We start from the raw sequence: 17,145 nt of genomic DNA, 5'->3' as shown, positions 1-17,145 counted from the left end.
TAACCGGATATGGTGCACACGCCTGTAATTCCAGCTACTCAGGAGGCTGAAGCAGGAGAATTGATTGAACCTGGGAGGCGGAGGTTGCAGTGAGCCAAGATCGTGTCACTGCACTCCAGCCTGGGTGACAGAGTGAGACTCCATTTCAGACAAACAAACAAAAAACTGGCCTCCAGAACTGACACTAATAAATTTCTGTTGTTTCAAGCCCCCCAGTTTGTGGTCCCATTTGTTCTGGCAGCTCTAAGAAGCCAAAACAAGCTTCGAGGAGGAAAAAGAAAACAAGCATGAAAAGTTCCTACGCACAGGAGGCCCTCACTACGAATTAGCCCTGATTGCTACAAGCCAAGAGCCATTTCTAGAGAACAGACCAAAGAATAAAAATGTGCGTTCTGTTTATCACAACTGGAAAACCAAAGAACGAAAGGGAGAAATGGCCACACAGCACAGATAAAAATACTTAACAATGTTCTATATTTCACAATTTTGCCTGGTCTGCTACCCAGACTTGATGATTGATGAGTTTTCTCTTTTTTTTTTTTTTTTTCCCCAACCAAAAAGAACATGTTGCATAAGCTCAGATTTCCAGGGACCTGAGAAAGGTAGAAAAACAGCCTCTCACGTTCTCCCCATCAGCCAGGCAGTGGCCTCAGCTTTCCAAACTGCATCAGTGAAACCCTGGCGAGGGACTGATGTGGAATAGCCCAGGGAGGGAGGCAGGGGCCTTTTCTAATGACCCTGAGAAAGCCAGGCACAGCTGCCGCCCGGAAAATGAAAGACACAGGTACTGACAATGGAAATGGAATGAAGGTTTTGGAGAAAATGCAGGCAGAAGCAAAGATTTAGGATGTATCTGTATCCGAGGTCTTTCCTGGAGAGAGGCCTTCTTGGAAGCCGAGTACATCTTCTTACAGAACAAATAGAAAGCTTGCCAGTCCTCTGCTCTCAGCTACTGAGAATGAGTGCATTTGTCACAGCAAGCGCTTGTCCCATCTCTGCAGGCAGCTTTGGATGGTGTCCCCAGGACTCCGCTGTTTAGCAGGGTGCATAGGAAAGGGGATGATGGGAGTCTGAAATCGTAGGGCCAGAGCGGAGTTGGAGGGTGACTGGAGGCCCTCTGTCCCTAGAGACCTGGGCCGGGCCAGTCTCCTCACCCGTTAGCCAGGCTGGGTTGCTTTGGCAGCTCAGGACACAGCATGACCCTTGCAGGGGCCCAACTAGGAAACTTCCAGGGCAACCTGGCTACAGAAGGGCAGTGCTGGTCTGACCTATGTGTTAAGGAGGGACGGCAGGATGAACCGCCTACCTCGAACAGCCCCTCTTTCCCTGGTGTGTCGTGAAAGCCCCTCCTCTGGGGACCCCGTTAGAGTGAACTGCTTCTTCCACAGTTCTTCCAGAACACACGGCTTATGGCCCCATCACAGCACTTGGCATGCTGCTAAGGGGCCGTCAGGAGACAGAAACAACATGGGTACTTCGGCAGCCAGAATTTAATAGAGAACACAGAAGGGGTGCTAACTGGGTGCCAGTGACTTCTCCACAGCTGATCCACGCACAGTGAGAACTCAGGGTAGACCTGGGATTGGGAGGGACGGACCCTGCCCCCAACTCAGGGTGGGTGCTGATGGGGATCACCACTGTGATTGGTCAGTGCAGGGCATGTGACTCAGACCTAAGCCAATCAGCACACAGACCTGTCCTCTCCGGTGCAGCAATCCATTGGTAGATAATCAGGGTGGACCTAAGAATTTGGTATAATGTTTGGGGATGGGGGACCTTTGTGCTCCTGCAAGGTTGGCTGCAAAAATTTGGTGCATAATTTTCCCCAGTTCAAATGAAAATGAAGAGCCTTTGTTCAAAACTCAGGAATAACGTGTTGTTAAAGCTATTGTAAGATAAACTTGTCACTAATTTCCTCCATTTCTCTCTTGATGTCCTATTTTTAGATTTGCAATGAATATCATTCTAAATAAAGAAAAATTTAAAATTTAAATTATTCATATAAATTGGTTTTTAGCTCATGTATAAGATCACTGAACTTGTGTGTGGAATTGTAGAAATTGTACCATTTGTCATTTGTGGCTCACACCTACACATGTATTGTGTTCTTGTAAGACAAAACAGCAGCTTTTGTTTTACTCTTCCAGATGCACACATTCTACACTCTCTACTTACCACTTACTGGTGGGTAAGGAAGAAGTGAAAGGTGAGGGAACTTTTTCTCTCCTTCTGTGTCATAATTCTCAGCATAAATGGTTGGCTATAACATGGAAGTCACATGAGTGAGAAAGAATATAACGAGGTCCAGCGGGATGCCTCATGCCTCTAATCCCTGCACTTTGGGAGTCTGAAGCGGGAGGATTGCTTGAGTCCAGGAGTTTGAGACCAGCCTGGGCAACATAGTGAGACCTTGTCTCTACAAATAATAAAAAATTAGCCGGGTATGGTGGTGTGTGCCTGTGGTCCTAGCTATGTGGGAGGCTGAGGTGGGAGGATCACTTGAACCTGGGAGGTCAAGGCTGCAGTGAGATGTGATGGTGCCACTGCATTCCAGCCTGGGTAACAGAGTGAGACCCTGTCTCAAAAAAACAAAAGAATATGATGGGTTGTTCCTCTCCACCACCAATTCATCTATTGAAGCCCTATCACCCAGTGCCTGAGGATGTGACCATATTTGAGTCTTTAAAGAGGCAAATAAGTTAAATTGAGGGATCTTCAGAGTGGGTCCTATTCCCAGATGACTGTGTCCTTATAAGAAGAGAAGAGGAGGACTCAGACACACACAGAAGTTTGACCCTGTGAAGACATAGGGAGAAGGTGGCATCTACAAGCCAAGGAGAGAGGCCTCAGGAGGAACTAGCCCTGAGACACTTTGATCTCAACTTCCACTCTCTAAAACCGTGAGAGAAAAAGTATCCGTTGTTCGAGCCCCCAGCCAGCGGTATTTTGTTACAGCAGCACACACTGACTAACACGGACTCCTCAGTTGTTCTTGTTCTTATTTATTTATTTTTCATCTTTTTTTCTTAATAAAAATAAAAAATAGAGATGGGGTCTTGCTATGTTGCCCAGACTGGTCTGGAATTCCTGGGCTCAAGCGATCCTCCCCCAGCCTCCCAGAGTGCTAGGATTATAGGAGTGAACTGCCACGCCTGGCCTGTTCCTTTTCTTCGAGGGCCATCTTTCTGCATCTGAAGCAGACTCTGACTTACATGGAAATAGCATCCTCTGGGGCTGTACCGCATTGAGGCATTTGCGGACCTCACACCGTGGACTTCCACTCTCTTGGAGTCCTGCTTAGTGACACATTGGGAGAACTGTGTGAGGCTGGTGAACCCACACCCAGCTCAGGCCTCCTGCCACAGACACGCTCCACTGTCCCATTGGACTTCAGTTACAAGACACATGTTCAAGGATAGACTACTAAAAGTGGTAAGACAGTGGCAGCAGAACATTAAACCAAAGCTGGCACTGTTCTAAGCACAGGCCCCGTGTGATGGTAAGCATTGTCCTGGGTCTAAGAAACCTCGTGCCCGGAAGGGGAGCCATGGCAAACGTACTAAAACCCTGTCTCTACTAAAAATACAAAAATTAACTGGGTGTGGTGGCCTGCGCCTGTAGTCCCAGCTACTCAGGAGGCTGAGGCAGGAGAATCGCTTGAACCCGCAAGGCGGAGGTTGCAGTGAGCCAAGATCATGCCATTGCACTCCAGCCTGGGCGACAGAGTGAGACTCTGTCTCAAAAAATATATACATATATAAACATATCTTCATCATCAGATCATTGCTGTGATTGTCCAAATGAGCAGAAAAAGGCACTTCATAAAACAGCGCTTTTTCTTCACCCTGTAAACAACCTGCTTCAGCTCCCCAGGAAGGCCTTCTTCTGCACGCTGATACCAACTGATGTCGAACATCGATCTTCTTGGTGCACCTGCAGACCCCTAATTTCTTCCAGCTGCTGCACTCATACCCCTAGAAAGCAGCCAGAAAGGCTCTGTGATTTGGGACCTGGAATCCCGGGTCAAAAATTCTTGTTAATGTGTTGGAATTCATGGTAACCTGGACAGTTTCCTTTTGAGGATCTGAAACCAAAAGGCCAAGACCGCAGTATGAGTTTTCTGGGGCTTTCTGACACAGACGGAGTGACTTAAAACAATGGAAATGGACCCTTTCACCATTCTGGAGGCCAGCAGTCCACAGTCGAGGGTTGGTTCCTTCTTGGGAGCTCAGAGAGAGAATCCATCTCATGCCTCCCTCCCTCGTTCTGGTGGTGGCTGGTGATCCTTGGCATTTCTTGGCTTGTAGATGCTTCACTCCAGCCTCTGCCTCTCAAAGTGCTGGGATTACAGGTGTGAGCCACTGTGCCTGGACTATATATCTTTTTTGATGAGATATATTTTCAGATCCTGTGCCCATTTTAAAATAGAGTTGTCCTTTTTTCTTATAGTTGTATTTTTTAAATTCTTTGTATATTTAGGATACATGTCCATTATCAGATATGATGTGTTTTGCAAATTGTTTTTTCCTATCTTGGCCTTGTCTTTTCATTCTTTCACAGACCAAAGATTTTTGATCTTAATAAAATTCAACTTATCTATTGTTTTCTTGAATGATGCTTTTGGTGCTGTGTCTAAAAACTCATCTCCAAACCCAGGGCATGTAGATTTTATTTATGTATTCTTCTAGAAGTTTTATAGTACATTTTATAGTATTAAATGTAATCCATTTGGGTCTATAATCCATTTGAGTTAATTTTTCTGTAATAATTTTTGTCTAGATTCTTTCCGCAGAATTGTCTTTGGCCATTGTCAAAAATCAGTTGACTGTATTTCTGCAAGTCTATTTCAGGGCTCTCTCTCTCATTCCATTGACCTATGAATTTATTCTTTCACCAATACCACAGTGGCTTAATTAATGTAGCTTTTAGTAAATCTTAAAATGGAAGAGTATAAGTTCTTCAACTTTGTTCTTCAGTATCATGTTTGCTATTCAAATATATAGGTCTGTTCCAGTTATTTATTTCTCCTTGCGTGAGTTTTGATGATATGTGTCTTTCAAGAAATTGGTTCCTTTCATCTAAGCCATCAAATTTTGGGGCATAGTTATTTGTAGTATTCTGTTATTATCCTTTTAATGTCCAAGGGATCAATAATGATGAAACTTTTTCATTTCTGACACTAGTAATTTGTGTCTTCTCTTTTTTCTTGGTTAACCTTGCTAGAGGTTTATTAAATTGATTGATATTTTTTAAGAACTGGATTTTTTTTTTTTTTTGGTCTCATTGGTTTGCTCTATTATTTTCCTATTTTCAATTTCATTGATTTCTAATTTTTATTCTTTCATTTGCTTTGGACTTATTTTGCCCTTTTTCCTTTACTTTCCTAAGGTAGAAGTCAAGATTATTGATTTTAGAGCTTTTTTCTTTTAAATATATTCATTTAAGGCTGTATATTTACCATTAAGCACTGCTTTAGTGCATCCCACACACTTTGATAAGTTGTATTTTCATTTTTGCTAGTTCAAAATATTTAAAACTTCCATTGAAACTTCTTTTTTGACACACAGTTTACTTAGAAGTGTTGCTTATTTTTCAAATATTACAGAATTTTCTAGTTATCTTTCTGCTTTGGTTGCTAGATTAATTGCACTGAAATCTGAGATCATACTTTGTATGGCTTCTATTATTTTAATAAGGCATGTTTTATGACTCAGAATGTGGTTTGTTTCATGTGAGCTTGAGAAGAATGTGTGTTCTGTTGATGGAGTACTCTGTAAATGTCAATTAGATCAAGTTGGTTGCTAGTGCTATTCAGATCATGGATATCTCTACTGATTTTTTGCCTGCTTGATCTATCAATTACTGATAGAGGAATATTAAAAACTCCAACTCTAATAGTACATTTGGCTATTTCCCACTTCAGTGTTGCCAGTTTTTGCCTTATTATTTTTATTTTTGAGATGGAGTTTCACTCTTGTTGCCCAGGCTGGAGTGCAATGGCACAATCTTGGGTCACTGCAACCTCTGCCTCCTGGGTTCAAGGGATCCTCCTGTCTCAGCCTCCTGAGTAACTGGGATTACAGGTGCCTGCCACCATGCCCAGCCAATTTTTCATATTTTTAGTAGAGACAGGTTTTCGCCATGTTGGGCAGGCTGGTCTCAATCACCTGACCTCAGGTGATCCACCCGCCTTGGCCTCTCAAAGTGCTGGGATTACAGGTGTGAGCCACCGCGCCCAGTCCGTTTTTGCTTTACTTTTAAGCTCTTTGGTTACATATAAATATTTAAGATTGTTATCTTTTTTTTTTTTTTGAAAGTTGATGCCTTTATCATTATCTAATGCCTCTCTTTGTTCCTGACTAATGTTCATGCTCTGAAGTCTAAGAGAGTTACTCCAGCTTTCTTTTGATTGCTGTCAGCATGGTCTATTTTTCTCTATCTCTTGACTTCTATCCTAGCTGGGTCTTTATATTTAAAGTGGGTTTCTGTAGACAGTATATAGTTGAATCTTGTTTTTAGTCTACATTGGCAATCTTTATTTTTTTAATTGGTGTAGTTAGACCGTTCACATGTAAAATGGTGATTGATATATTTATTTTCTATTTGTTGCATTAGTTTTTCATTTCTCCCTCCCTTTTCTGCCTTTGAAATTATATTTCTTGTATGCATTTTCTTGTCATTGTCCTAGAGTTTACAATATACATTTTAACTAATGTAAATTCACCCACAAATACACTATACTACTTTATGTGTGTGGTAGAAATAACTTACAAGAGTACTCTCCACTCCTCTTTCCTGTTCCTTGTGATATTGCTGTTATTAATATCATTCATCCATATGCTATAATCCAATATGTGTAACCCAATACATTGTTACTATTATTGCTTATGAAAAAAGTTATCTTTTAGGTTCATTAAGAATAAGAAAAATAAATGATTTTATTTTACTTTCACTTATTTCTTCTTTGATGCTCTTCCTTTCTTTGTGTAGATAGGTAGACCTATACTATTTTCTTTCTGCATGAAGAGCTTCTTTGAAACATTTCTAATAGGGCTGGTCTTCAGATGACGAATTCCTTCAGGATTTTCATTTATTTCCTCTGAGAAAGTATTTCTTTATTTTTCACTTTTGATGGATAATTTTTCTAGGTATAGAATTCTTGTTGGTTTTAACTTTTTCGTATATTTTTTATTTGTAGAGACAGAGTCTCACTCTCTTACCCAGGCTGGAGTGCAGTGGCACAATCATAGCTCACTGTAACCTTGAACTCCTGGGCTTAAGTGATTGTCCTGCCTCAGCCACCCAAGTAGCTGGGACTACAGGTGTGTGCCAACATGCTTGGCTAATTTTTTATTTTTATTTTTTGTAGAGACATGGTCTCACTATGTTTCCTATGCTGTTCTAAAATTCCTGGCCTCAAGCTACCCTCCCATCTTGGCCTCCCAAGGAGCTACCATGCTCTGCCTTGTTTTTTTATTTTGTTTTGTTTTGTTTTAAATTTCAACATGAAGTATTTTATGCCACTCTCTTCTTGTTGGCATGGTTTCCAATGAGAAACCCACTGTAATGTTCACCATTGTTCCCCTATGTATCAGATGTTGTATTCCTTTGCCTTCTTTCAAGAATTTTTCTTTGTCTCTGGTTTCGGCAGTTTTAATACAATATGCCTGGGGGTGTGTGTTTGATATTTATCATGTTCAATGTTCTCCAAGCTTTCTGCATGTGTACTTATTGTCTCTCATTAATTCTGGAAAGACCTTTCCCATTATTACTTTAAATATTTCTCTCCTCTATCTTTTCTTCTTCTTCTTCCAGTATTCCAATTACATGTATGTTGCATCTTTGTTTTTGTTTCTGTTTGAGACAGGGTCTCACCCTGTGATCCAGGCTGAAGTACAGGGACATCATCATAGCTCACTGCTGCCTTGAACTCTTGGGCTCAAGTAATCTTCCCTCCTCAGCCTCTCAAGTGGCTGGAATGAGAGGCACACACCACTGTGCCTAGCTAATTTTTTCATTTTTTGTAGAAATGACAGCTCACTATGTTGCCTAGGCTGGTTTTGAACTCCTGCCTTCAAGTAATCCTCCTGCCTTGGCCTCCCAAAATGCTTGGATTACAGGCATGAGCCACCACACCTGGCCTCTGTTGAATCCTTGAGATGACCCCATAGTTCCTGTGTATTATATTCTCTGCTCAATTCTTTCTCTTCGGATTTCATTCTAAGAGGTTTTCATTCCACTATCCAGATGCTCAGACCCTTTCCAGGTTGTGTTGAGGCACTGATGAGCCCTTCAGGGGCATTCTTCTTACTGAGTTTTTCATCTAGCATTTTTTTTTACTGGCTCTTAGAGTTCCTATCTCTCTGTTTACATTACCCATCTGTTTTTGCATGTTGTCTACTTTTTCTATTAGATCCTTTAACATAATAATCATAGTAATTTTAAGTTCCCTGTCTGATCATTCTAACACCTGTGTCACATCCCAGTTTTGCTCTGATGATTGCTTTGTCTCTGCAGACCACGTTTTTTCCTTGCCTCTGAGCCAACGCTAACTCTCTGCCGCTCTCCTTTAGAGAATTGTTTACCAGCCCACACCTGCTTGAGACCTTAAGCTTGTATTCTAGGAGGGAGGGACAAGACTCCTGGCCAGACAGACCACTGACATGCTTTATTCTGTTTTGCTTTCTAGTAAACCTGAAAATAAGACAACAAATTTGAAAAACTCCAGTTCCCTTCTGCTTCCAGGAGAATGAATTTTATGTCATTGCTGCTGTCTCCAGTAAACTCAAAGGGAATGGTTGCTGGCTTGGCAAATGTGCAGACGGTACTAGCTGGGTGTCTCAGCGTAACTTGTATTACACTGAGAAGCAAACGTATCATCCTGAATCAATCACCTAATTCCACGGCAGCCACCCACATCAGACCTGTCCAATCTGTGTGGCTTGGCTCACATGAAAAACCAATTAAAAGCCTGGTAACCTTGGGGTCACTGCCTTGCTTCTAGCCCTGTCACCATGATCAGTTTGCATATTAGACTTGTAATTTCTGCCAGAGTGGTGGTAATTTGCTACAGCCATCGGCACACAGGTAAGAAGGGGGAGAAATGACGTTCTGCAGGGTGCTGGGGTCAAAGACTCACCAGAACTTGTCAACACAAAGGGCAGAAGGATGGCACAGGTCATCCCCCGGTGGTCCCACCCACTGACTTATTCAAGGTCACACAGTAAGTGGTGAGTTGGGCTTTGATCCAGAGCCCTGAACTTTTACCCACTGGGAAAGGAGGATTAGGGCTGAGGCTTTCTTCTCTAATAGCCCTGAGGCGGGAAGGAGGTCTATAGTCCAGGTCCCTCTGACCATCACCTCCCACCTGCCTCATGCTTTGTCCTCGCTGCAGTGTTCGATAAGGAAAATCACACCATATCTGCAGCTGCTTAATTAGCCCTGGAAGGGTCACTGCAGGAGAAACAGTCTTCAAACTGAACCTCCTAAGCCTGGTCCTATGCACGTAAGTGTCCCATAAATATTAATATCCAAAACATGCTCCTCAACGTACATTAAGTTGTATACGATAGATGCTAATGATGTTCTTAATTTTAAAATATTGGGTGTTCATTACAAGCCAGCCACCATGCTGATCCTGTACATACATTTATCTAATACCTGACCCCTCTTCCCACCCTGGCTCCAAGCTCCTTGAGGGCAGGGACCATCCGTGCACTCATTTGCTGTTGTTCCTCCGGTCCCTCCGTCTCTTATTCTATGAGGAGTTATCAGAAAGCAGAACAACAGAGGAGGGACACAGAAACATTAGGTATCCCTAGGCCCATGTTCATGAATGAGCATGCTGGGAAGAGAATTCCAGGAGCCAGGATTTAGGAGTTTGGGATTCCTTGGTTTGCACCTTCCTTCCTCCACCCCAGGGTATCCTGACTGCAAGGGACCCAGAGTGGTTCAACCCTCTATTTGGGGCCTCCCAAAGTAGGGAAGATCCCCAGACCCTGCTGGGAGCATCTTAAGAACACAGCAGGGACCAGAGCACCCCAGACCTGGCGGGACCAGGGAGGCAGTGGCCAGAGGAGGAAAAACATTTCTTGACAGTGACTGAGGTTGTATCATCTGTCAGCACCTCAGATGGGAGGTGGGACTTGACTGCAGCAAATTCCAGAGCCTCCCTTAGCCTCAGCATCCTCGTCTGCAAAGCTGGCCCCATGACCCCCGATATGGTTTGGATCTGTGTCCCCACCCAAATCTCATGTTGACTTGTAATCCCTAATGTTGGAGGTGGGGCCTGGTGAGAGGTGATTGGATCATGGGGGCAGCTTCTCATGAACGGTTTAGCACCATCCTCTTGGTGCTGTCCTTGTGATACTAAGTGAGTTCTCCCAAGATCTGGTTGTTTAAAAGTGTGTGGCACCGCCCGCCTCTCTCTTTTGCTCCTTCTCCCACCATATGAGCTACCTTGCTCCCCCTTTGCCTTCTGCCATGATTGGAAGCCTCCTGATGCCTCCCCAGAAGCAGATGCTGCCATGCTTCCTGTATAGCCTGCAGAACCATGAGCCAATTAAACCTCTTTTCTGTATAAATTACCAGCCTCAGGTATTTCTTTATAGCAATGCAAGAACGGATGAATACACCCCTGCTTGTAGAGTGGCTTGCATGAGATCATTATGCAATAGCTTAAGAAGCAGTCGGCACATGGCAGCTGTTGTTCATTGATGAAGGGTAGGTTGGAGGGTGCAGGGAGGTTCAGTCCCTGCGGAAGGTCCAAGGACAAAGCTGTGGGCATTGAAGTTCACATGCCACTGCTCTCCACCTGACCTGGGGAAAGTCACTTATCCTCTCTGCCTCAGTTTCCCTATCTTCAAAGGATAAATTACAGGACATGCTGTGAACCAGGATGTGCATTTCATAAACTATTCTTTGGACATGTACTGATACTGAGCTCATGGGGCATCCTGAGAGCCAGAGGTAACATCGAGCAAGGGCAGATCACATGTGCAGGGAGCCCAGGACATCGTGACTCTCACGTGGTCATCCCAGTGACCACCAGGGGGTGACCTGGGCCATCCTTCCACCCTTTGTGTTGACAACTTCTGGTGAGTCGTTGGCCCCCGTACCCTGCAGAACGTCATTTCTCCCCCTTCCTTCCTGCGTGCTGATGGCTGTAAAAAATTACAACAGCTCTGGCAGAAATTACAAGTCTAATATGCAAACTCGTCATGACGACAGGGCTAGAAGCAAGGCAGTGACCCCAAGGTTGCCAGGCTTCTAATTGGTTTTCGTGTGAGCCAAGCCACACAGATTGGACACGTCCGATGTGGGTGACTGCTGTGGAATTGGCTGATCAATCTGGGAGTATACGTTTGCTTCTGAGCTTAATTAGCTCCTTGGCTTGGCTCACCCAACTCCCTCCTGCTGGACAGAAGTACTCCTTGGTTGGGAAGACCAGCTGCTGGGGCCGCTCTCAGAGTTCTGTCTCTGCCCCAACCCTCTGGATCCAAACATAGCTGGGCCCCACCCGGATGCCCCCATGCCCTGAGGCCTGGGTACCCATTCAGGGAGAAGATGCCCGTTCCCAGTTCCCTAATGCAAGGCCTCCGTGGCAGGACCACCCAAAGCCACCTCCCAGGAAAGACCCCTCAAGGCTCCAGAGTGGAGCATAAGCTTGGATTCTTCTGTTGAGTATTTTAAATCAGGACTGCTCGCTTCCACGCCTGGGTTAGCCTTTGTCAGACACTGTCAGGGCAGGCTGAGAAGCAGAGATATTCTTTGTTTTGGCCTCTATCCCTCCATCTACTTACAACAAACCTGAATCTTAACCCCCAAGCATGAAGAAGACTGCACTCCTTAATTCACTTTAAATCAACCCAAACTCAAGCCTTATCTCCTATCCGAGGTGCTGAGGGACGATGCAATCTCAGTCACTGTCAAGACAGTTTTTTCCCAGCCACCGCCTCTCTCTGGTCCCACCAGGTCTGGGGTGCTCTGGTCCCCGCTGTGTTTTTAAGATGCTCCCAGCAGGTCCTGGGGATCTTCCCTGCTTTGGGAGGTCCCAAATGGAGGATTGAACCATTCTGGGTCCCCTGACCCCTAACTTCTTCCCAGGCTGCAGAGCTGTGCCTGTCTCCCGTCTTGCGACCCTCAAGGGCTTCCCCCAACATACCTGCATGAACAGTTGTTGTTTTCTGCTAGTCCAATGTCTCCCTGGCCTTCTGCTGGTGACGGTACCGAGGTACTAGGCGGAGGTGGTCACCCCAGCCCCCTCTTGGGCTCCGTGCCTTAAGTGTCTGTGTAGGTGGTCAAAGAGGAGGCTGCTGTTCCCAGAGACTGAGGCACACAGCCAGCGCCCAGGCCCAGGGAGGTAAATGCTGGGGACGCCAGAGCCAAGGACAGAGGCGGGAGAGCTGGAGAGAAGCTGGTTCTGGGAGAACCTGGGGAGGAAACCCGTGCCAGAAGGCTCCATTCAAAGGGCCAGGGTCAGAGTCAGGGCCACCGGCTGCCATAGGAAGCCTGAGGGCAGATGGAGCCCTGAGGAAGGAGGGGTCGGAGAAGCCTGGGGGACGGAGGGATGCTCAGCCACAGTGGTAAATCCATATTCCCGAGCCCACATTGACTGTGCAGGGAGAGGCTTTCTAAGCCCCATCAGAATCTACAAGGACGCCCTGTGTGTCTGCTTGTTGACGGGGCACTGCTCAGGAGGACAGTGTCCAGAAGGGCAGGGGCCACACCTGTCCAGGGCTGTGTCCCCAGCCCCCAGGGCAGTGCCCGGTACTTAATGGGAGCTCCATAAATACTTGAACACGTAGATCCCATACTGAGTTTGGTTTTCAGAAGCAATGGCTTTCTATAATAGCTCAGAGACGATGTCACAGGGCAACCCCTTGACTATGCGGGAGGCTGCCTTAGCCCCTTCCCATTCGAGGTCCTGGCACCCAGGAGGTACCGTCATGTCTCTAGGGAGCTGTCTCAGTCTCACCCACACTGGTCCGCACCCTGGATCTGTACAGGGCATCCCGTCCCTGTGTCCCTTCCCTGGGCCGTTCATTATTCCCGTCACTCACCATGCACACCAGCGCCTATTCTATTGCTTCCATGGAACTGGAAGTTGACAGGTGACACTGCGAAGATACCAAGAAACGTGTTGCTACAACCTGCCGTGATTGCTGTGCAGGACAGGCACAGGTGCAGGGACAGGGACTCTGGTGAGATGGCTTCTAAGTGGGGGCCTGAGTGATGCGGAGCTGGTATAGAGAGTGGCGGTGGCATTCCAGGCAGGAGGTCTGCGCAGAGGCCCTGAGGCTGGTCAGCATGACGCACCACCGGAGGGGAGTTCCAGATGAGGAGGCAGGAAGCCTCTGGCCCTGCAGGGCCCTGTGGGCATAGTAGGGAATTGGACCATATTCTAAGAGTGGTGAGATTCTTCTGGAAGATTTTAAGATGGGAACTAACAATATAATTTGTATTTTAAAAGATTATGGCACTAGACGCAGTGGCTCATGCCTGTAATACCAGCACTGAGGCCAAGGCTGGCAGATTACTTGAGGTCAGGAGTTCCAGGCCAGCCTGGCCAACATGGTGAAACCCCATCTCTACCAAAAATATAAAATTTAGCTGGGCATCGTGGCGTGTGCCTGTAATCCCAGCTACTCGGGAGGTTGAGGCAGGACAATAACTTGAATCTGGGAAGTGGAGGTTGCAGTGAGCCAAGAGCACGCCACTGCACTCCAGCCTGAGTGACAGAGGGAGCAAGATTCCGTCTCAAAAAAAAAAAAAAAGATTATGGCATTCATTCTGTAGAGAGTGCACTGTGGGGAGTAAGAGTGAGGCAGTAGCTCCCCAGGAGGCTCTGTCCAAAGTCCAGGAGGCAGACAGTGGTGGCCGAGGAAAGGGAGAGAACTGGACCCATCCGTGGCTTTGGGGCTTCATGGGAGCGAGGAGGAAGGAAGAGAGGAGGGTTGAGGAAGGTGGCCAGCAGGAGCGATGGGAGGGTGGTGAGGCCACGGCCTGAGCCCAATGGGAGAGGAAAAAGCACGCAGCAGTGGGGAGGGAACATCAGGTTCCATTTTGGGAACAATAGGTAGAGACATCTGCAAGACCCACACGTGGAGATATCGAGCAGAATGGTGGAGACACACACCTGGACACGTAGCCCGGGGGTTTGGGTTGGAGATGGATGGCCAGTGACATGGAGAAGACAACCAAGGGAGGAGGCCTCTGCCTGGGATGCCAGCATGGCACCTGCAGGGGCTGAAAAGAGTCTGCCAGAGAGACGTGTCCCTGTCCCAACTCGCACCACCTGGGAATGTGACCTTCTTTGGAAAAAGGGTCTTTGCAAGATGTGATTAAGTTAAAGCTTTGAACCACGTGCATCTTGGATTTCTGGATGGGCCCTAAACCCAGTGACAAGTGACCTTAGAAGAGAACAGAGAGGGGGTCGAGACACAGAGAGAAGTGGAGGAGGCCCTGTGAAGGCAAGGCAGGGACTGGAGCGGAGGAGTCACCAGCAATGAGACCCCTGGGCCCTGGAAGCTGGAAGGGTCCCTCCCTAGAGCCTTCGGTGGGGGCACAGCCGAGCTGACGCCCTGGTCTCAGACTTCTAGTCTGCAGAATTGTGAAAGAATAAATCCGTGCTGTTTTAAGCCATCCTGATTGTGGTCATTTGTTGCATACAGCAGCCACGGACATGAACACGGCCCTCCAGGGAGGTGGGGGGGAAATGAAGGCCGGGTGGAGACGACACAGCCAAGGTGGGACTGCAGAACCACATGGGCCCGCTCTGCTCACGAGGGTTGGCCCTGATCCCATCTGACCCCGGTGCTTATCAGAAGACGGGGTGAGGACACAGGCACACACAGAGGGACGACCGTGTGAGGACTCAGGGGAAGGTGGTGTCTGCAAGCCAGGAAGAGAGGCCTCAGGAGGAGCTGGGCCTGCCACACCTTGATCTCGGCCTTCCAGCTGCCAGGACTGTGAGACAGTAAGTGTCTGTTGCTTAAGCCACACGTCTGTGGGGCTTTGTTAGGGCAGCCCCAGCAAAGGAATGCAGGCGGTATTGCACAAATTCCATTTCCCCAGGGACGGAGGGAAGCCGGCCTGGGCCTGGATCCTACTGGACTAGGTAGAGTGCCCTGGGGTCATGTGCCATGGGAAGCAATGTTCAGTCTTTCAGGACTAGGCACATCCTCATCTGTCCCCGGAACAAGCCTGGTCCTGGTGACCTCTTCCTTCAGAGCTCCACAGACCCTGCGGGTGGCCACAGGTTTGCACCAGGTCCAACTCGGTAGGAAGCGTCACTGCTGCTTCAGGACAAAGCTTGGCAAACTGAGTTCACGGTGCTTGAAGGGCCAGGAAGGAGGTGTTTCCCTGCTGAGTGCGAGGATCTTCCGAGTTTCAGCACCATTCAATTACAAATCAGCGACGGTTAGTCAGGCCCCAGGGGACCCTTCCAGCGTGTCAACAGCACAGCCCACTCCTGGATTCACTGCCACTCCAGAGGCGGGTTCTCCTTGGTCAACCCAGAGCCACGGAGGAGCCAGCCACAGCCGGATTCCACGCCTTTCGGCATCTCCAACACCAACCCCACGGAGAAAGATCTGTCACTTACTGCTGATTCGCTGGTCTGGGGTATTAAAGGCCATGACTGTCCTCTTCCTGGGATGTCCAGCGGACAGGTGGCTGCACTTTTGCCCGGCCCTCCTCTGGCCAGTCGGTGGACTGTGTATGTGTGGCATCCAAGAAGCAACCCCAGGGGAAGCCAGGTGAATCAGGCAGCCATCCTACTTGTAGGCCGGTGACTTCAATAACGTCCTAAGGCTTGGGGAAGCGTGGGCTGCAGGCGTGACGCCCTCTCGGGGCCCGTGCAGCTCTGGTGTTCATGGGGTCAATGCAGATGTGCATGTTTGGGTGCTCGGGCCACACGACGCTGGCAGGCTGCTTTCCTCACTCAAACTACTGCACCTGGCGGAGGCATGGGGTCCGCCTCAAGGGCAGCGGCCAAGTGCAGATGGGCACAGGGTCTCCTGTCATCCAAGCCCCTCGTTTCTGCTGTGGTCTGTGTGATGCAGAGAAACACAGAAAACATCTGAGGACCCATCTGCACAATTGTCTGGGTCTGTTTTTCCAGCCTCTGGCTTCCAAACATAGCAGGCCTCAGTCCAGGCCCTGAGCCCCCTTTCCCTGGATGGTTCAGTCTCTCCCATCCCCAGACAAGAGCAGTTGCAGACAGGAAGCCGGCAGTGGCCTCTAAGGCCTCCTCCCTGTCCTTCGGGAGGCTTGGCATGAACACTCCCTTCCACCTGGTGCAGGTGACACCTCATAGCACTGCACCGATGTCCCCCCGTCCCCACTCCCAGGCTGCACGTCTGCACCCCAGCGAACAGACGAGCTTTGCATCCCTGTTCATGCCGAGCTGCCTGACTTCTGGTCCCAGGCTCCCAGCACCTTCCCCTGGGCCCAGCCCCTGTCATTAGCCTGATTTTGCTTTTGAGTCTGCCTGGTGGACTTGGTCTCTGCACCAAGATGCTGGGGACTGCCCAGGACTTGGCTGTACATCCTGACCACGGTGTATGAGGAACTGCCCAGGACGCGGGCCCTGAACCCCATCTCATGAGCAGGCATCCACCGCAGACCCTGCCTGCCTGTACTCCTGGCTGTGGGACCTGGGCTGCGTTTCTGAGCCTTTCTGTTTCCTCATCTGTAAGATGTTGGTAGCGATGGCCCCTGCTCACATGGTGGCTTTGAGGACCCGAGGAACCCATCCAAAGTGCTTTCGTTAGGGTCACTCATGAGTGGCCACTGCGTTGCCCAAGCACGGTCAGTCCTCAGTGCCCATCGTGTTGGCCTCAGGAACGTGTGGACAGCGCTCCCTCCTCCCTCGGCGGTGTTGGCTTCCAGGGCTCTGTTGCCCAGGCTAGTGTGCAGTGGCGTGGGCGCAGCAGCCTCAAACCCCTGGGCTCAGGCGATTCTTCCATCTCAGCCTCCTGAGTAGCTGGAACCTTAGGCGTGCACCACCATACCCAGCTAGTTTTCATTTTTTATTTTTGTAAACAATGGGGTCTTTCTTTGTTACCCAGGTTGGAGTGCAGTGGTGCAATCATGGCTTACAGCAGCCTTGAATTCCTGGATTCGACTGATCCTCCAAACTCA

The 17,145-nt window shown here is 48.0% G+C and overlaps 1 long non-coding RNA gene across 1 annotated transcript in view; it reads left to right on the top strand.

Annotated features, from left to right (window-relative positions):
- LOC139357406 (uncharacterized) overlaps nt 1–8,969 on the top strand; it is a 53,222-nt gene extending 44,253 nt beyond the window's left edge. The window contains exon 3 of the long non-coding RNA XR_011610430.1: nt 8,690–8,969. This is a non-coding gene — a long non-coding RNA (uncharacterized lncRNA). The remainder of the gene's footprint in view (nt 1–8,689) is intronic.
- Nucleotides 8,970–17,145: the final 8,176 nt, after the last annotated feature.

Source organism: Macaca nemestrina, chromosome 12 (genome assembly GCF_043159975.1).
Source record: "Macaca nemestrina isolate mMacNem1 chromosome 12, mMacNem.hap1, whole genome shotgun sequence".
In the NCBI taxonomy this organism is placed as follows: Eukaryota; Metazoa; Chordata; class Mammalia; order Primates; family Cercopithecidae; genus Macaca; species Macaca nemestrina.
This window is presented reverse-complemented; position numbering and strand designations above follow the sequence as displayed.